Here is a 20,763-nt window from a genome sequence, read left to right as displayed (position 1 = left end):
TTCACACCATCCACTGCCCTCCCATACCCCTACCCACTGCCCTCCTGAGGGGGGCTAATCCTGAAAAAGTCTTAGCCTTTCTTATGGGCTATTGATAAATTGATGGACAGTGGGCAGTCCTGGATCCATAGCACTCCAGCCTCAGAGAGCTCCTTCTTTTTGGTCAGCTCCTAGGAGTGGGGTATTTTCGTCTGCCAAAATGTGTGTGTGTGTGGGGGGGGGGGGTGTCAGAGTGTTGATGTTCTAACAGTACAGCATACTCTGCTTCAAAACAATCAGTCTTTATTGTGCCACTCCAGTTCTCTCTGTCCTTCCTCGGACTCCTCTCTGCCCTCACTGGGACTATTCCTTTCTCTCTACTGTGTCCTTCATGGGACTTTCTCTTACAATCTCTGTTCTCTCTGAGACTACCAGCTCTCTCAGATCCTCACTCTTTCTCCTTAGGCACAATCAGCCTCATTTGCAACAAAACCAGTACAAAACTGTAATATTAACCATGGGATCACACTCACCCAATAAAATTAAATATACAGTCATGGCAAACCTATCAGGGAGTAGTCTTTGTGGCCTTCTGCCAGGTCCAGACTGCCATCTGTCCCTGGGGTGAAAAGGGCCCCTAGGTCAGCATCACAGCAAGTAGACTTTTAGCTTTGGTAAAAAACTAGATGTCCTACTTACAAAACTATGTACAGCGACTATTTGCATCAACACATGCTCACACTGAGCCCCCCAAAGTGTTCCCCACTGAGGCTAGACTTTAGTCCACTTAGGCTTTTTGTCACAGCAGGCAGTCCCCCTCTACTGGAAATTTCAGACCCAAACTATTTCCGGTGCCTGTTGTATCCACAGCATATACACACACAACTTAATACTAAACATTTTTACTGACATTAGACACTTCACTTGTAACTTAAACTATATACATATATGTTTGGCCTTGCCTAAATGGTTCATAGTCCAAGTGTTTATCTGTTTCAACTCTGTGGCTTCTCATGTCCCCCCATATATTTTTTACAGTGCACTTTGGTAACTCTGGCTTCTACAGCAAAGTCCCTATGGCAATTACATCTCCTTTTTTAAGGATTCTAACCCAACAGTCTCCAACAGATCTCCTTTCACATCTTTAGAGGTGTTTTCACTCTATTTAGCAGTGTTAACAGGTATCCATTTGTATAGGTATCCACTTGTTGCTTTGTTTTAGAACTAGCCATGGGAGATTGAATACATTCAGCAAACTGGTTTGATTTCTTGATTTCTTTTTCTTCTATAAGCACATCCTTCTGTACAATGTAAGATTGTAGAGCAGTGTGGTACTAAATCACCTCTGCAGGCTTCCATATCTGTTTGTAGTATGCTATATGCAAACTGTCTCTACGTTTTCCATGGGTGAAAAAGGATTTGCACCTTTGTCAAAACACATTTCTACTTTGATAAGCTCAATTTGAGCCTTCTTAGCATGTCTCCTTGCATCCGTTTGGGTTGCAGTAACAGTGATGAAGTCATCTATCAGGTCCTTAGACATTTTCCCATGAGGACTTGAGCAAGAGATCTTGTATCTTCCTTAGGTGTTTCCCAATCAGACAGCAGGCTAAGATTAGATCTTAGAGCATGTCTGCACAGCCTCTGGAGTGCTTTTAGCACTGCCACTGAAAAGTGAGCCCTGCATCCATTCCCACTCTGAACAGGAATGAGGTTCTAAGGTTTCTCTGGAAATGCCCCTGTGATAGGGGGCTCTTGTGGCCAGTCCATACGTTGGTCCACCCACCTGTCTCTCCTGCCATGCCTTTGTTGTAACATAATAAGTAGGTATTTATAAAGTGGGATGCTGCCCATTTACTGCCCAATGCCAAGGGCATAATACACAGCTCTGTACCGCCTCTACACCGTGTCCCATTCCTCACAGATGGCATCACTATATGGCTTCGGCTCCACAACAGACCTCATCCTACGCCTGCCTGGTGTTTGGACCCCACCTGGATCCCTCCTCCTCAGGTGGTCTGCTCCACCCTCATTCTGGGCAGCAAAACTCCCTAAGCCCTTTTCCCCTCATGGCTATGGTCCCCTCCAGGACCTTTGGCCTCACTGACCCTGGCCTCATCTCTAGCCAGTTGGGACTCCCAGCCTCTAGCCCCTGGCTGTTCCTTATGGTGGGTGCTCTGGCCCTTCAGCCGGTCTGGTTCTGGCTCCAGCTTGGGCCAGTGAGTTTAATTTGGGTAGGTACTGAGCTGCTTACCCTCACACTCCCATATGGGTCCACCTTCTCAGGCCCCTCCAAATATAGTTCCCTTTCTACTTAGGCTGACCTATGTGCAGTCCTTCAGGCCCACCATACAGACCCTACTCTACACTGCTGACTCACTCTTACACATCCCTTCACTGGGGCCACTACACCATCCCCCCGCTGGAGCTACTATACCGCCCCTTTGCTGGGGCTCTCAGGCCTTACGCCCCTTGGGTCTCAAGTCTAATGATGTGCATGGACCCCTCGCCTGTCCCCTCTACAGGGTAAACCACCAGATCATGGGGAATGAAGCTATACAGCACCCCATACTCACCTTTCATTAGGGAAGCAGTGGTGTGGCATTTCCTGGGGACCACCATGCCACAGGCAGCCCCAGCAAAGCATCCAATCCCAGCAGGGTATAATTTTAGGTCATGTACCAGGACCAGAAACCTCCTCCATGCCCATAGTTCCTACCCTGGACCTCCAGGTATTCTGGGGGCAGCAGCTCTGGCTGGGCAATGTTACTCTGGCAGCATCCCTGCAGTAACTGCCCACTCAGCTCTGAGGACCTGGGTTTATACTGAGGCTGCCTAACCCCATCCTCCAATCCAGGAGCCCTCTAGTAGTCATGTGACTACCTCATTAAGCTGCACTGCACCTGCCAGCTGCTCCACAGCCTGCTCAAACCTCTTAAAGTGGCAGGCACCAAAGGTGCCCTGCCACAGCTCCTTACCTCAACTCTCAAACATCCTAGAGATAGAGATCTTGAGAGTGGCAGCAGAAGGCTTGGGGTGCATCAGAAGCACTCTCATGAGCACCATACAGGCAGTAGAGACATACCCTTTGTAATCCAAGTTTATCCTTTCAATAGTTTGAACTGTTTTCTCTACCGATCTGTTCAACTGTAGGAACAGACTTGATATTTTGTGAATAAATTCCTATTGCTTTGCACAATTCTTAAAGCCTCGACCTTTTTAGATTCAAGCAACTCTTTGTTAGACTCAAGGGCCCCCCTTGGAAAATGCCAGCTTTTAGTTTTCACTTCTTTTTTTTGACTACAGAAAAATAATAAAACAATTCTTCTGTTGCAAAGAACTCAAAAAGACCACAACAGGTTAGAATGCTTTTATACTATGGATTCTTATTTGAAATCTCTGTTTTTATCTTGTGAATCATGTTTACACAGCTAACAGTACTAACATTATGAAGTAGCCTTGAAAGGATCTCAAGGCACTCCAGGGTGCCATGGCACCTGGGTTGAGAATCACTGATCTATATATTGTGAATAACATTCAAACAAGATAAGATGATTTGTCCTTTGAAACTCAAACAGAGTCATGCCCACTTTCTGCTCAGGTCTGTTAGGGATCATATATGGTAACATCTGTTCCTTCTGATTTTTGTTTCTGTAGGTTTGCTTTGCAATATCTCAGAGGGCTCTACTCTCATTTTGACTCCACAGACCTGGCCAAAAAACAAACTTTAATCAAAGATCTCTCCTTTTACACAGTTATGTTCCCAAGTAACTTACAATTAATAGCTAAGATCTCTTTTCTAATACTGTCCAGGACTGTGATTTTAAAGATAATCTTTGTATAGGAACCATAGGGGTTAGTTTCTGATGTACTGGAATCAAGGGCTCCCTCTCTGTTAGCATACTGCTCTATCACACTGAGCTACCTCCTCTCTGACTTACGTTCCTCCTGGCCCCACATATCTTTTCACAGAATCATAGAAAGTTAGGGTTGGAAGGGACCTCAGGAGATCATCTAGTCCAACCCCCTGTTCAAAGCAGGACCATCCCCAACTAGATCACCCAAGCCCCCAGCCTGTACTGGTACATGGACTTGTTCCATCCTCAATGCAGGACTTTGCATTTGTCCTTGTTGAACCTAATGAGATTCCTTTTGGCCCAATCCTCCAATTTGTCTACATCACTCTGAAGCCTAGCCCTACCCTCCATCATATTTACTATACCCTGCAGCTTGGTGTCATCTGCAAACTTGCTAAGGGTGTACTCCATCCCATCTTCCAGGTTGTTGATGAAGCCATTGAACAAAACTGACCCCAAGACTGACCTCTGGGGCACTCCACTTGATACTAGCCGCTAACTAGACATTGAGCCATTGATTACTGAGCTTGATGCTCCAGCCAGTTTTCTATTCACCTTACAGTTCATTCATCCAGCCCATACTTTCTTAGCTTGCCTGGGAGAATGTTGTGGGAGACCGTATCAAAAGCCTTGCTAAAATCAAAGTATACCACATCTGCCAGTCTCCCCTTTTCCTCTTGGCTAGCCAGTGACTTGGTTTCAAGAAGAGGGCTGAAAAATGTTTTAGGTGTTAGTTATCTCATAGTCTGGTGATTAGCTTTCTAGAAAAGTATGCAGAAGTTGTGGGTTCAAACTCCTTCCAGATGAGGGGGGACTAGAAGCTGGTCCTTCTGTTCCATTGGTTTAATCCCAGCCATTAAGCTGTTGGGCTAAAAATTGGAACCTTGTCTTCCTGCACGTCTATTCTTATTTCGAAGAATTTTTAATAGATTAATAGATAGTAAGGCTGGAAGGGACCTCAGAAGGCCATCGGGTCCAGCCCTCTGTACCAAGCAGGAAAGATGACCCCAGCAAGGGTGACTGTCTAGATTCATAAATTCATAGATTCATAGATTATAGAGTCAGAAGGGTCCCAATGGATTACCGTGTCTGACCTCCTGCCCCTGGCAGGAAAGAGGACCAAGGTCAGATGACCCCAGACAGATGATTGTCAAGCCTCCTCTTGAAGACCTCCAAGTTAGGTGATAGTACCACCTCTCTTGGAAGCCCATTCCAGACTCTGGCCACCCTTACTGTAAAAAATGTCTTCCTAATGTCTAACCTAAATCTACTCTCTACTAGTTTGCACCTATTATTACTAGTTACTCCCTGGGGCGCTCTGGTAAACAGCGCACCCCCAATTCCCTGCTGTCCTCCCCTGATAAACTTATAGGCAGCTACAAGGTCACCCCTCAGCCGTCTTTTGTAAAGGCTGAAGAGATTCAGATCTCTCAACCTCTCCTCGTAGGGTCTTTCACGGAGACCACTAATCATGCCAGTGGCCCTCCTCTGAACCCTCTCCAGATTCTCCGTGTCCCTCTTGAAGTGTGGCGCCCAAAACTGGACACAGTACTCCAACTGTGGCCTGACTAATGCCGCAGAGAGGGGGAACATCACCTCCCTCGATCTGTTGGTCATGCATCTGCTAATACATAACAAGGTGCGATTGGCTTTGTTGATGGCCTTGTTACACTGCTGGCTCATGCTCATCTTGGAGTCAGCTATGACTCCAAGACCTCTCTCAGATCTGTAGGTGTACTGGGGATTCCTCCTTCCTAGGTGGAGTACCTTACATTTATCTTTGTTGAATTGCATCCTATTTCGTTCTGCCCATTGATCTAACCTGTCCAGGTCGGCCTGTATCTGCTCCCTAGTCTAGTCTCCTCTTAAAGATTTCCAGAGTAGGCGTTGCACCACCTTTGGAGGGAACTTATTCCACAGTCTGGAGACCCTGACTGTGAAGAAGTTTTTCCTAATGTTGAGCCTGAATTGATCTTCCAGGAGTTTGTGGCCATTACTCCTGGTTTTCCCTTTGGGTGCCCTGGTGAAAAATTGCTCACCAAGCCCTTGATGTACTCCCCCAGTGTAGTGGTAAGCTGCTACCAGGTCCCCTCTCAGCCTTCTTTTCCTCAGGCTGAAGAGTCCCAGGTTCCTCAGCCTTTCCTCATATGGCTTGCCTTTTAAGACTCTGATCAAACAGGTGGCTCTTCTTTGGACTCTCTCGAGCTTGTCCACATCCTTGTTAAAGTGTGTTGCCCAGAACTGAATGCAGTACTCTACCTGTGGTCTCACCAGTGCTGAGTAGAGCGGACAATGCACAGGACAATCCAGTTTTGCTACAGGTGGAGCTAGAATCATGAACTGTGCCTATGTGCCTAAAATTGCAATTATGTGGCTATGTACATGTCAATTACAAGCATGAAAGGGAAATAGGATTTAGTCCTACCTGATTAACTTTAGATCTTGTCTGGCTATCCTTGCAAAATAGCTCATCTTAAGATTCAGAGAACCTTATCATTTGCAGTGGTTGCTTTAAATCCCACCAACTTCTGTTCTGACATTGGTAAATTGGATCCCACAAACTGTATAGCAGCATCAGCTTCCTCTGAATTTACCACTTCATCATTCCACAGATATGATCTTGGTAAGGCATCAGCAGTTGGAATTGTTTTTACCAAGTCATATAAAACTTCCTGTTGGTATTTCTGGAATGTAAGCAACCATCTTTGAATCCAGCTTTAAGAAGCTGTAGTCTCTTTCAACAACTATTTTTTTTTGCATGGGTATGCTGATGAAATAGCATACAGCCAAGCACTATTGCTAGCATTTCTTTTTCTGATGGGCACCAGGCTGTGGTGTCACAGTCAGAACTTTAGAAGCATAAGCAATACCAACCCCTTTTTGCAGCAATACAGCTGCTCATGCAGTGGAACTGTCATTCCCTGATACAGTAAAACTGGCTTTTTGTCATTAAATTGTTTCCATGCTGGTGGTCTTGTAAGCAACACTTTCAGATGTTTATATGCTATTTCATTCTTTGGCATCCAACAAACCTAACAGTTTTCTTCCAACAGTTGTCTTAAAGGAGCTGTTATTGTTGACATGTGGACTCACTTTACCCATGTAAGTAACCTTTTCCCAAGAATCTTTGAAATTCAGCTCTGCAGCAGTTTTTGTGTTATCAGGCTTTAGACCTTCTTTTGTCAAGCAATGTCCCAGATATTCTCCCTCTTTCAGAGCCTCTTTGCCCTTGTTCTTATTGAACTGCTGATTCCTTTTATGATAACCTGTCCGAAATTCTCCAAAGTGTCTCACTACCAGTCATGTAGCTAGGGGTGGGCGAGTAGGGCACCAGCCTTGGTTGCCAGCTCACATGTGGGGGCAAGATTGGTGGCTGCTGCTGCAGCCAGCCTGGCTACCACCACTACTGGCCAGGATACAAAAAAACACTTGTTATGCCTCTGCTTATTATGGTTGGGTTTGGTTTTTCCGCACATACGCATTTAAATTACATTCAGTGCCTTTGCAATTTGTAACTGTCTATTGTATCACTCTTTGTTGTACTTCAGGAACTGATGCCAAAAGGAAGTTGAGGAAACCTGTACCTGCCAAACAGTGTGCTGAATGTACAAAGAATAGAACTTTTGTCATCCAGTTCTACTTTTCAAAATTCACTACTGGCATCTAAGACAGTGCGAACTGCAGCTTTTTGTTAACTCTCTAGCAATTCTTTCTAATTCAGGAAAATCATTGCGTTGTTTAGCTAACTTAAATCCACAAATATTTTTATTTCATCTGGTCCTGGTTTGTCTATAGTCATCATAAAACTGACCCAATCTGATGGCTCTTGCACATTCATTGTAACTGGTAAGTGCTCTTCTATATAGTGCAGTTTTTTCTACTTTATTCCTTACTAACCTGAGAGTGAGGTGCATGTATCATAGGTAGTACCTGCACATTTATCTTCATGATGAATTTAGATGGCAAACACCCTAACCCTTAAATAAGTCCTTGTATTCTATAAATATGTCCCAGTCACCTTTTGTTTCTTCTTTTACCATTCTGATTTTTTGTATACTCAATTCAAATATGTCAGAGCTGGTAAACCCCATATGGCTTGCACATCAGATTTAACCACTTGAAATTCCAGCAATATTTTGTTATTCTGATACTTGCATTATAAATTGCATTTACCACATACTTGCAATGTCCCCCCTGTGTATGTTGACATAATGCTTAAGTTACAAAGTGGTTCAATTCTGAAAGTCCTGTATAATTTTAGAGGCATCCCATTGACTTCTGCCTCCATATCAGGTTTTAAACTACTGTTTTGTGAGTGTTAACTTGCAGTCATGCTCATCCTCAGGAGGTTAGTACTCAGCATACCTAGAAACAGATGTCATGAGTGCTCAACTTTGAATGGTGAAATTGTTTGCTATAGGGCTTCTCCTTTCCCAAGGTATACATTTTGGCAAAATTATTGTTTTATCCCATGCATGGCATTTTTTGTTAGGAGTAGCCTCAGTTAGCTAGGTAAAACATCCACACAACTTCTGCCTCCAGCATGTGATCAAGGGACACAGTAAGTATCAGGATGTGGCTCTCAGACTGTCTCTCCAATGCACACAATATTTATACCAGCTGTTCTCATTAGCCGGCTGTTCCTGCACAAGGTGGCTGGATGGGGAGAGGAACCGCTGTGCCTATTGTACATTAAGGGTTGAGGAAACCACAAATGTACATGTGGCTTCCAAATAACTGGATTTAATACCTAATGAGGTTGCAAGCTTCTTGGGGCAAAGAGACCATCTTTTTGTTCTGTGTTTGTAGAGCACCCTGCACAGTGGGGTCCTGGTTTGTGAGTAAGGCTTTTAGGCACATCACACATAATTAATATACAGGGCCTGGCTACAAATAACTGCTACACTGTTAGGTTTTGCAACAGAAGAAGAGGAGACCCATAACCAGGGCCCCAAAATTGTTTAAAGGGATATTATGTTATTCTTATATACTTCAGGAATCATCCTGTTCTAGGCAACACCATATCTAGACTCCTGGTGGCCCTGGGCGAATGTTTAGTATTGGGTCCCCTGTCGCCAGAGATAATGATAATAATAATCATTACTTTCACCATTTTTGGGCCCCCTCTCTGTCTGGGCCGTGGGCACTGTGCCTGTTCATGGGCTCCACAGCTTGGTAAGAAAAATACCTCAACTTTTCCTTTTTCCTCATTACTTGTGATATAGGCAAAATAGCTACTGTGTGTGCTAATTTCTCGTAGCTGAGGCAGCTGCAGAGTGCCCTGGGATTTGCAGGTAGATAGCATGCCCTGCAGCCTTCCTATAATTTTGTCTGGCCAGCTCAGTATCAGGCAAGCATGCTGTTAATATGCTCAGACTGGCTTGTCAACATTTCCTAAGGGAGCAATGGCTGAGGCAGCCAATGAGCTGGTCAGGTCTGTGGTGTGTGGACAGAAGCGGAAGGCGAGCCAACTACATTTTAGACTGGGTGGGGAACTCACTTATTCCATCCTTGGGTTTTTCTTACACAGCTTTGTGCTCCCTACTTAGACAACGTGCCTTTTTTACATTCAATGAGTAGATACGCTTACAAAGCTGATCACAGAGAATGTGTGGTTTGTGCGTTGCTTCATAAAACCTCTTTGGGCTTTTTCCACCTTCTCAAATATTTTTTTGGGGTTGAGAAAAATTACAATAGCAGTGTTAAATCATCATTTCTACCATTCACCCTATAATCACGGAGCTGAACAGACGTCTTTATTCCACTATACTAGCAAGTATTACATAATGGTTTTTCTTAGAAGATATTGTGAAAGTTCTTGACTGCATTTGTAATGCCTTAGAGAACAACTTCCAGTGTTCAGATGCTATGCTTTTTGGGCTTAATTCAAACCCCAGCTGAGTTCAATGGAAAGGGTCCTATGAGCTTTTGTCCTTACAACAAAAATATACACAGCAAAATATACCTGACCTTATCACTGGCAGACAGGGTTCTTTGAGTAAATGTGATATCTTTTATTAGACCAACTAAATAGTTGGAAAAATTGTTCTTTGCAAGCTTTCGGGTACAAACATTCTTCTTCAGGCAGAGGGAGACATTGCAAAGATATATCTGAGTACAGTGTAAACCAGGTCTTTGCTATACCAAGTCATCTTGAAGGAAAATCTTCCTGCGTTTTTGGGAACTGAAGCAGCCCTCTAGTATTCCTAGGGGACATATATCCTCTGTCAGGCTTTCTCTGGAGAACTGCTTGTGTTGTATTCTTTTCCAGTAAAAACAAGTCTCACACTTGGGACTGACAGCTCTATTGGTGTAGTGGAGCACAACTGCTATAGGAAGCTTCAGTCACACAAAGCTGGGGTGATCCCTCAAATAATTTGGGGAGGTCCAGGGACATGTGTATGCATGTGTAACATCCGCTCACAAATAAGAGGAGATCCATTGCTGTTCCATAGCCTGACTTGAAGGCTGATTAATTTCTGTTCAGGTTATTGCTTCACTCATCATTGAGGTATCTGACTGGAGAAAATCCAAGATGTGGAGAGAGAATGCGAAGAGATCCTTAGTGAGCATCTCAATTAGCTTGCTCGGGAGCGGGGAGTCAGCCTGTAGATGGAAAAGTTGGTTGTGTCAATTTATTCCTAAAAACTGTGTCTTGATTAGGGAATGCCTTGAGATAAGTGCTGTGTCTCCTTCCCTTGAAAGTATGGATAAATTATCTCCTATACTTCAGATCCCAAATGCTCTCTACTCTTTTATTCAGCAAGGGTATGAATCAGTTGCAGGTTATGGCTTGTTTTATCCTGCAGTGCTTCTTGGATTTTCTTTTGTGTGAATAAATTGAATTCAGAGTTAATGTCTCATGTCAATTGTATGTCCCCTGTTGTTTCTGAGGCTGTTTCCAAGGCAAGTTCTTTTTTTTCAGAGAAGTGCAAAGGAATCATCAAACTGGGTGAGGCCTGTGGTCTGTCTGGCTTCCCATCCTGCCTTTCTTAGTTCAGCTTCCTCCTGGATCTAGCTAAACTAGCGATATACCTGACCTGGAAGGAGGCTCTGGCTAGGACCCCTGGGGCCTGTGGGGTTATTTTCCTGTCCCTTGTCTGCTCACATCTCAGGGCGGTTTACGCTGGGCAGTGTAGTGTGTACTGGCTCCACGGATTAATTCAAGGGCTGGTGGGCACTGTCTGGCTTGTTCTTCTCAATGTCCCCCCTTGCAGTACTCATTTTAAACCTATGACCTCAATACCATCCCTGTTTTGTCTTTTATTTGTCCCAGAAATTCAATTGATGCATACCCAATAGCCCTCTCTAAGAAGAGTGGGGGCTAACTTGCTTTGTGGGCCCAAAGCCCACGTTCCTCTTGTGTGTCAGATTGGCCTGCCTCTCTCAGGGCTCAGTACTAGATGCTTTAGAGAAGACACAAGAAACCCTTCACAAGGGATCAAGATTTCTCCCAATCCCTAATACTTCAAGAAGCAAGTTCTTGTTCTGACAGAGTTTTGGATCCTTTCAAAACCCCTGCTGTTCATAAACATGGATTTTGGTTACTCTTGCTATTTTTGTTATACACATAGACGTCCAGACCACTGAATCCAGGTAACCTCTTGGCCTCAACAAAACCTGGTGGTGATGCACTCCCCAGGTTACTGGCCTTAAGAAAAAGAATTGATTTGATCTGTTGGGAAGTGCCCACCTTTGGGTGGCTATTTCGGTGGGGGTGTTTGCCTTTCTGGGGGAATTTCAGTGAGAATTGCCCACCTTCCAGGGAGGAATTTTGGTGGGAATTATCTGCCTTTCAGTGGGAATCTCCGTGGGAACTGCCTGCCTTTTGGAGGGAAGTTTGGTGGGAATTGGCCCCCTTTCAGGCCGGATTTCAGTGGAAATACTCTGCCTTTCAGTCAAAATTTTGGTAGGAATTAGCTGCTTTCCAGGGGGAATTTTGGTGGGAATTGCCTGCCTTTCCAGGGGGACGTTCAGTGGGAAATGGTGGGCAAGTTCCTTTGCGTAAATGCAATATTTTTATTAGACCAACTAGATAGTTGGGTAAAACTGTTCTTTGCAAGCTTTCGGGTACAAACACCCCTCTTCTTCTGCCTTTCGGCGGGGCTCGCCCCCTTTCCGGGGGGGCAGTTCCAGTGGGAAGCGTCCGCCTTTCGGGGGCAAATGTCAGCGGGCAGCGGCCGCTGTGGGTGCGGATGTCGCTGGCACCGGCCCGTGGCCGCCAGCGAGCGCCGCCCAGGCAGCTCGGCTCCGCTCCCCGTGCCGGCGGTGGCCGGGCAGGCCGCGCTCCCTCCGGGCGGTCCCGCCTCCCGGGGCCGGCGGAGAAGAGGGCCGCCCCGCTCCGCCCCGCCTCACACAGCGCCGGGCCTGGGTGTGTGGCGGCTCCCGCCATCCCAGCGCCCCCTCCGGGCTGCCGCCTGCACCTGGCCTGTCACTTAGGCCGGGCCGCGCTGCCCTCCGCCCCGTGCAGGAAGAGGCAGGCGAGGGGCCGAGCTCCGCCCGCCCGCGGGAGCCGCCGCCGCCGGCGACCATGGGAGGCTGCCCGGCCGGGTAGGTGCCGCTGGACGCGCCGCGCTCGGTGCCCGCGCGGGGCCGGGCCGGGCCGGGCGCGCACTGGTGCCGCTGGCTCGCCCGCGCCAGGGACCCGGTGGTGACCGCCCCCTGGGCCGCCGGCTCGGGGCAGCGGAGGGGGCTCCCGTGTCGCAGGAGGTGGCGGCGCGGGTGGGCACGGAGCCGCCCGTCCCTGAGGCTCCCAGCTCGGCCGAGGGCCCGGGCAGCCGGCGTCGCGACCTTGGGCTGGGGGGGGCGGGGGACGGGCTACCTGCGCGGGCGCAGAAGGCCCCGCGCTCCCTCAGGGCAGGTGGCCCTGCTCCAGGAATGCTCCGGGATGTGCGGGGCAGCCAGTCCGGCCGCCTCGTCTCCGTGCTTTGTCTTTCCACCGTCCAGGTTTCCAGCAGCACTCTGTTTGTTTCTAGCTCCGCTCAGGACCTTTCCCCACCCTGGCTTCATCCCTGGTGCTCCTGCTGGCAAACAGTTTGCAATGGGGCTGCGTACAGAGAGTGACAGCTGCAGTCTTATTCGTATGCAGCATTCGATTGGGTAGATACGGCGGTTACCATTGCTTGGCTCATGGTTGTTGCGTGTTGCACGGCCGTCCGGCGATGCCCTTGGATTTGCCGGCGGACAAAACTACCGTGGTGCCAGCTCCAGTGTAGTTGCACGGATTAAATGCTGGCGACTGGTGGCTGCTAGCTCAGGGACAGACAGCCCTTGGCATGGGTGCCAGACTGTGGCACGCAAAGGCATTTTGCTTGGCACGTGCATCTCAGGGCAAACGGCAGGGAAGGGGCCGGAGCTGCTTTGCTGCAACAAGGATTGGGCCCCTCGTGGCTCTCCTGTCATCCGCCCCTGGCATGCCAACATCTTACAAGTCCAGGTTGCCGATGTTTTTGGCATTCTGCCCAAAAATGTTGCCAACCCCCATGTTAGATGTTTGAAACCTAACTGAAGTGGTTTGAAGCAGGCAACGCTTCTGCTGGGACCAAGGTAGGAGGTTCCTGGCTACAGGGTCTTGCCCCTCTGCTCAGGGTCAGACCAATAGCTACATTTGGGGGCAGGAAGGAATTTTGCCCCAAGATCAGATTGGTAGGGCCTGGAGCTGGGTGGGGGAGGTTTGCCTTACCCTGCAGCAGGGTGGCCCTCTACCTGGGATGCCCTGAGAGTATATTGACAACATTTTGTAGTAGCAGGATGTTGGCTGCCCTGGTTCCCCAGCTTTACCAGTAGCAGGTTAGGGTGTTAGGTCTGTGTTGTGTCAGGGTTGGCAGTAGTCTTATGTAGAGTTTACATGATGGTTTGTATGGAGTGGTTGGATAGGGATGATCCTGCCTCAGGCAGGTGGTCAGACTGGATGATCTTATTGTTACAGTGGACATTCAGCTGAATATGAGCAGCAGTGTGCCCTTGTCTGCTGTTGGCCTTCTTGGCAACTAGGCTGTATTGGTAGGAGTCTTGCCAGTAGGTCAAACGAGGTTATTATTCCCCTTCAGCACTGCTGAGGCCACATCTGGAGTCCTGCGTTCAGTTTTGGGCCCCCCAGTACAGAAAGGATGTGGACCAATTGGACAGAGTCCAGCGGAGGGCAACAAAAATAGTTTGGAGCCTGGGAGACATGACTTATGAGGAGAGGCTGAGGGCACTAGACTTGTTTAGTCTAGAGAAGAGAAGACTAAGGGAGGATTTAATAGCAGTCTTCAAGTACCTGAAGGGGGTTCGAAAGATGATGGAGCTGGACTGTTCTCAGTGGTGGCAGATGACAGAACAAGGAGCAACAGTCTTAAGTTGCAGTAAGGGAAGTTTAGGTTAGATATTAGGAATAATTTTCTCACTAGGAGGGCAGTAAAACACTGGAACAGGTTACCCAGAGAGGTAGTGGAGTCTCCATCCTTGGAGGTTTTCAAAACCTGGCTAGACAAAGCTTTGGCTGGGAGGATCTAGTTGGGGCTGGTTGTGCTTTGAGCAGGGGGTTGGACTAGATGTGACCTCCTGAGGTCCCTTCCAACCCTAACTTTCTATGATTCTGTGATCTCTGGAAGTCCCTTCCAACTCTACTTCTCTACGATTATCCTCCAATGGCAGTGTTTCCAATGAGGTGCCGTTTAGATCTATTCTTCAATTCACTGGTTTTCCATAGCATCATCTGTGGTCTGGAAGAAAATACAGAACAATTGCTGCCAAAGTTTGCAGATGATAGAGAAGCTTGGTGGAGCGGTCTAGGTTGGTTCTACAAAGTAATCTGGCTGGCATGGTAATCTGAGCACTCTTGGGCAACGTGGCTTTTTATACAGCTAAGTGCAAGACAGCACATCTAGGCAGCTGGAGCGTAGTTCCTACTTGTAGGTTAGGAGGTTTTGGAAAGAACTGACTCAGAAAAGTGCTCAGGTCCATTAGAGATCATTATGAATGAAATGCACCCGAAGTTCCAAGGGCAGTGCTGTGGCTAAGAGCAAATGAGAAGGAGCTCTGGAGGTATAAATCAGGCAATATCAAGTAGAGACAAACAGGTCTTATTAACGCAGCTTGCAACCTTATCAAAACTGTTAAGTGGGACTCTGTTCAGTTTGGTGTCTGCACTTTGAGAAATTAGGTAGGACTCAGGAAAGAATTATAAGACGTGTGAGGTCTGGAAAACCAGCCTTAAAATGAGAAATATAAGAAGTTAAATCCATTCAGTTTATCCTAGAGGAGTGGCTTGCTTGTGGTCCATAAGGATCTTCATGGGATTTCTGATACAAGAAAGGTCTTTAATTTGACACATAAATGCATACAAGATCCAGTTAACTTGTCTGGAAGCTAGTGTCTGCCTATGGACCAGTGATATGACTTGATAACCTCCTTCAGTATAGGTCCATGGCAGATAGTTCCAACTAGTGATGTGCTGTGTGGTTCAAAAGGGCTGATTTCTCAAAGCGGAGGAAAATATGAGGAAAAAAATGACTGGGAGGAAGAGCTTAAATAGAAAACTACAAATGGAAATTGGTATTCTCTTTAAGAAGAGTGGATTAAATAGCTGAAGAGTCACTATTCCGTAATGAAGAAAGAAGGCTGCTTTGGCTTAACAGCCCATCCTGGTTCTTTGGCAGCATGAAAGCAGCAGTCACAAATGTAAAAGCAACAGATACATTAAGTTGCTATTTTCTTTTTTTCTATTTAAGTGAGAAATCATGAAATGCAGAAAATGTGTAAGGGACATCAGGGAAAAATTAATGGTTAAAAAAACTGAGGACAAAAAAAGAGTTTTAAGTATGCTGGGAACAAAAAATCTGAGTAATGCTATTGGCCCATTTCTAGATGGATATGGTAAAATGGTTAATAATGATTGCAGACTAGGAATAAACAGTTCTGTTATGTTTGGAAAGGACCTGGATGATGACTTGCACAGGGATGGTGAAGTACTTTCCAGTCCATTAGTAACTGAGGAGGATGTTAAAGAACATATACTAGAGGTAAAGGATTTTTGTGGGTGATATGTCTTATTGGACCAACTATATGGTTGGGATAGATTTAGATGAGCTTGTGAGTGCAATGCATTTTTCTTCAGGTGAGGAGAATGCACTGTGCTTTAAAGCTTGTCTAAGTCTGTCCCATCTATGCAATAAAAGACATCACTCTCAGAAATCCTTGCCTTTTGCATAGTTCTTGGACCACTGTGGCTATGACTTTACTCTAGCACTTCTAGGGGTCAACACCTTTACATTGGCAGGTCCAGGAGTCCTAAGAGAGTGGGCTGAGGAAAACTCTGGCCTGGTGGATGTTAATTTGTAGTTAAGCTTGAAATCCTAGGGTGATTTTAGACCAGAGAGGCTTTGTGCAGGGCCGGCCCATCCTATACTGCAAAACCTGCAGCTGCAGGGGCCCTGCAGCTATGGGCCCCCCTGTGCATAGGCAGCAGAAGTGGGGGGCTAATGGGGCTCAGTCCGTCCCCACCCCCCCCAAACAGAGCAGCAGGCATTGCTTTGGGGCAGCCCAGCCGCAGGGTCCTACAGCAGAGGGGAGGGGCAGGCACTCTGAGCTACCTTGCGCACTTGTAGCTGGCCCAGCCACAGGCAGGTAAGTTTCTTTTAATTTGTTTTTTATTTTATTTACATGAGCTTGTGGGGAAGGCAGATCAAGACCCCCACAGTGCAGGAGACAGTGGGGTAAAGGAAAGGTGAATCGTTCACCCCTGCCCCTGGCTCTCTTCCTCCTGCATTGTGGGGATTGTTCCACGACTCGGCCAGGCCCCTATTCACCGTGACTGGGGCCCTGGCCTGGCCAGGTCATGGGATGATCAGGGCCTGGCAGCTTCTCAAGAGGCATGGCGCCAGGCAGCCAAGAGTGGGGAGGGCACTTGGCCCCCCGATCTTTTCATGGGTGAGGGTGGGGTGCAACTGTGAGTTGGGCTCAGCCTCTGCTCCATGTCTCTGTGCCTCACCGCTGCCACTTTGAAAACAACAGGCACTGCCATGTGCCTCGCTGCCCGGCCTGCCCAGCGGCGGGATGCACATGGCAGCGCCCGCCGCTTTTGAAGCGGTGGTGGTGAGGCATGAGGACCTAGAGCAGAGGCTGAGCCCAGCTTGCAGCTGTGGCCTGCCCTTACCTGTGCAAAGATCCGGGGGCCACGTGCCCTCCCCCCCCACACTTGACTGCCCAGAGCCATGCCTTTGGAGGAGCTACCAGGCTCTTCCTGGGGATGACATGGGTGGCCCAGCCCTGGTTTTGTGCCAATATTAAAAAAGGACAGGTGGGTTGATGCAGGTATTTACAGGCTGATGGGCTTGATATCAGTCATGGAAAAAGTTACTGGTGCACTGGATCCAGCTGATAAAGAGCCAGAAGTACCCTTTGGCATTGCCCTTCAGTGGGGGCAGAAGCAGGGACAGGGGGCTTTTATAATTTCCTCTTGCTCTATTGAACTATGTGTTCATTACGGAGAGGGCATGCATTTGTGGGATTTGGGCAAAACACAGCCCTTCTGGGAGAGATGAGTGCAGGCTTGGGAGGAGCTTCCTCTGGATAAGAAGCAAGGGAGTCGGAGTGGGTCTGCACTGGGCAGGAGGCAGAGTGGGAAGTAAGTTTCAGTCTGTTTGTCTAACTGACAAACATCCAATGTAGTTATTAATAGGGATTCATTATTAAATGATAGAATCATAGAAAGTTAGGGCTGGAAGGGACCTCAGGAGGTCATCGAGTCCAACCCCCTGCTCAAAGCAGCGACCATCCCCAACTAGATCATCCCAGCCAAAACTTTGTCTAGCCAGGTTTTGAAAACCTCCAAGGATGGAGCTTCCACCACCTCTCTGGGTAACCTGTTCCAGTGTTTTACTGCCCTCCTAGTGAGAAAATTATTCCTAATATCTAACCTAAACTTCCCTTACTGCAACTTAAGACTGTTGCTCCTTGTTCTGTCATCTGCCACCACTGAGAACAGTCCAGCTCCATCATCTTTCGAACCCCCTTCAGGTACTTGAAGACAGCTATTAAATCCTCCCTTAGTCTTCTCTTCTCTAGACTAAACAAGTCTAGTGCCCTCAGCCTCTCCTAAGCTAAATTTCATGAAGTTGTTATATGGAAGGGGGAATCCCCACTTTTTTGTCCCAGGGCCAATCCTATTTAATATGCTCATCATCAATGATCTGGAAACAAAGCTAAAAACACCTCTTCAGCTTCCAGTCTTATCAATCTACTGCTTTCAGGCACAGTATTTAAGACCAGAAGGAAGCATCAGATAAACTAGACTGACCTTCTGTATATTGCAGGCCATTTATATTTGATCCAACTCTCACCATAAAGACCCCAGTACATTGCATTTGGCTGAAACACATCTTTCAGAAGGGATCCAGTATTAATTTGAAGATGTTGAGAGGTGTGAATCCACTGCTTTCCTTGCCAGGTGGTTTAATGAATGAGAGAGCGGATTGGAAGAACAGAAAGGGTAATCTCATGGTTATAAAAATAAAAATAAAGATAAAGGTAAGGTACTCCACCTGGGAAGGAGGAATCCCCAGCACACCTATAGGTTGGGGAGTGTCCTTTTCAGCAGCTTGGAGGCAGAGAGGGGTCTTGGAGTCATAATTGACTCCAAGTTGAACATGAGCCGGCAGTGTAACAAGGCCATCAACAAGGCCAATCGCACCTTGTCTTGCATTAGCAGGTGCATGACTAATAGATCAAAGGAGGTGATGCTCGCCCTCTATGCGGCACTGGTCAGGCCGCAGTTGGAGTACTGTGTCCAGTTTGGGCGCCACACTTTAAGAGGGATGCGGAGAATCTGGAGAGAGTCCAGAGGAGGGTCACTCGCATGATTAGTGGCCTTCATGATAGACCCTATGGGGGGAGGTTGAGAGAGCTGAATCTCTTCAGCCTTCACAAGAGACGGCTGAGGGGAGATCTTGTGGCCGCCTATAAATTTATTAGGGGCAGTCAACAGGGAATAGGGGATGCGATGTTTACTAAGGCGCCCCAGGGAGTGACTAGGAATAACAGGTGTAAACTAGTTGAGAGTGAATTTAGGTTAGATATTAGAAAGAAATTTTTCACAGTAAGGGTGGCCAGGATCTGGAATGGGCTTCCAAGAGAGGTGGTGCTATCACCTAGCTTGGAGGTCTTCAAGAGGAGGCTAGATAGTCACCTGGATGGGGTCATCTGACCTCAGTCCTCTTTCCTGCCAGGGGCAGGAGGTCGGACACGATGATCCATTGTGGTCCCTTCCGACTCTACAATCTATGAATCTGAGACTGCAAATCGTGTCCTGGAGAGTGAGATTCTATCCCTTCCTCTGCCGGAGAGTTCTTGTGTGATGCTGAGAGTTCTGCAAAGTTTCAGCTGGCTATCCAGAAATGTGTGCTCCTCATTTTCTGGGTGTCTGTTTTGAAATCAGGGTCTGATTTGCAGAAGTGTGGAATGCTAGCAGTTACCACAGAAGTCACTGGGAGCTGTGCTTTCTGTATGTCAAGTGCTGTACAGTGTCAAATGTCCTGAAAAAATGGGTCCTGGGTTTCTCAGATTGGGCATCTGATATTAGTGGATACTTTGGACCTTAATTTTTCTGCACCACAGTTCCCCGGTCTGTAAAACAGGAGAATGAGACTCCTTTCACAGGAGTGCAGTACAAATTAATGTTTATGAAGAGCTCATGTATTAGAGTGTCAGGCACCATTAAAAGGCTTTAAGGAAATTAATACTTCAGAGCAGGATTTGTATAATTTGTCATAAATAGGGCTTGGGCCCACCCATTTAATGATAAGGAGAAAACAGAACAGTGAACAGTCGCTAATTCAGTGAACTTCTAGAACAACATCAAAGGATTTTCAAGTCCAAGTTTGCTGTCCCATGTGCGTGTAATTTCTAGCTTTTGGCAATTTATAATCAGACATATTCATCAGATAAAAAGCATGTGATTAAATACACAGAACTTAAAGAGCATTAAATGAATTACTCAAGCCAAAAAGAACAAACTCCCTCTTATCTTCCTGACTATTGGGCCAGACTGAAATGCCTTTAATTTTCTTTAGAGGAAAGTAGAAGAATCACCCCCCCCCTCCCCTCACTTAATACACACAGATCATATTTGCCCTTTGTGGCTTTGGTGGGGAGTATCCAGAATCACAAGGAGTGAAAGCTGTAACAAAGCCAGACTCTGAGTGCTAGTATATGCTGCACCTTTTGGTGTAATTCATTATATTTCAACAGCTGCAACTCTCCAGAGTACAAGCTAGAACTAATGAAGGGATGAATGAACTCACAAGACATGTCTAGTAAAAATGAACCCTCCTATACAGGTCACTTGTTATTTGCTTTTTGTTTATTTGCCAGAGAAGGAAATAACCCATCTCGTACATAGCTTCCCAGTTCAAAATGTCCACCACTATCTCATCCATGTGCAAAGGAAAAAGCTAAGGTACCAGGGGAGGGGGAAGTAAGATGATCAGTTGGCAAACTCCCTAAATGTGCCAGCCTATGTCACAAGAAAAGTGTACGTGCATGTGTGTGTTCATGTGCGCGCTCTGGGTTCCCTTCGGCCTCCAGAAGTGGACTAGCTGCTTATGGTATACATTCCCAGCAATCAGTTTTAATTGGTTTACTTTTGAGGAGTTAGAAAGCTACTTAAATCTCAGCCTCAGTTTTTTCCTTTTTCTTTATCAGTGGGGCCCTTGAGCATACGTGTCCCACATGGGCCTCAACTTCATTAGAAAATCAAATAGTGTAAGGACACAACTTTAAAGAAACATGTTAATAACTGTGTCAGCTGTTGCTTTGTGATTTGTGTAGACATGATGTCAAATATCAACAAATCCACACTGACTGCAAAGCGTGTTTTATGTCACATTTTGACTCTTGAAGATCATGTCCAATGTGGAGGATGTTTCTACTTGTGCTCAGGCTGCAG

General features: G+C 46.7%; 1 protein-coding gene across 1 annotated transcript in view; it reads left to right on the top strand.

Annotated features, from left to right (window-relative positions):
• Positions 1 to 12,165: 12,165 nt before the first annotated feature.
• Positions 12,166 to 20,763, top strand: part of PPP2R3A (protein phosphatase 2 regulatory subunit B''alpha) — an 81,116-nt gene continuing 72,518 nt past the window's right edge. Inside the window, exon 1 of the mRNA XM_059730744.1 lies at positions 12,166 to 12,386. The gene's annotated coding sequence lies outside the window, so the exon portion shown is untranslated. The remainder of the gene's footprint in view (positions 12,387 to 20,763) is intronic.

Source organism: Alligator mississippiensis, chromosome 7, assembly GCF_030867095.1.
Source record: "Alligator mississippiensis isolate rAllMis1 chromosome 7, rAllMis1, whole genome shotgun sequence".
Classification (NCBI taxonomy): Eukaryota; Metazoa; Chordata; order Crocodylia; family Alligatoridae; genus Alligator; species Alligator mississippiensis.
The sequence above is the reverse complement of the archived record's forward strand: the minus strand, read 5'-3'. Positions and strand labels throughout refer to the sequence as shown.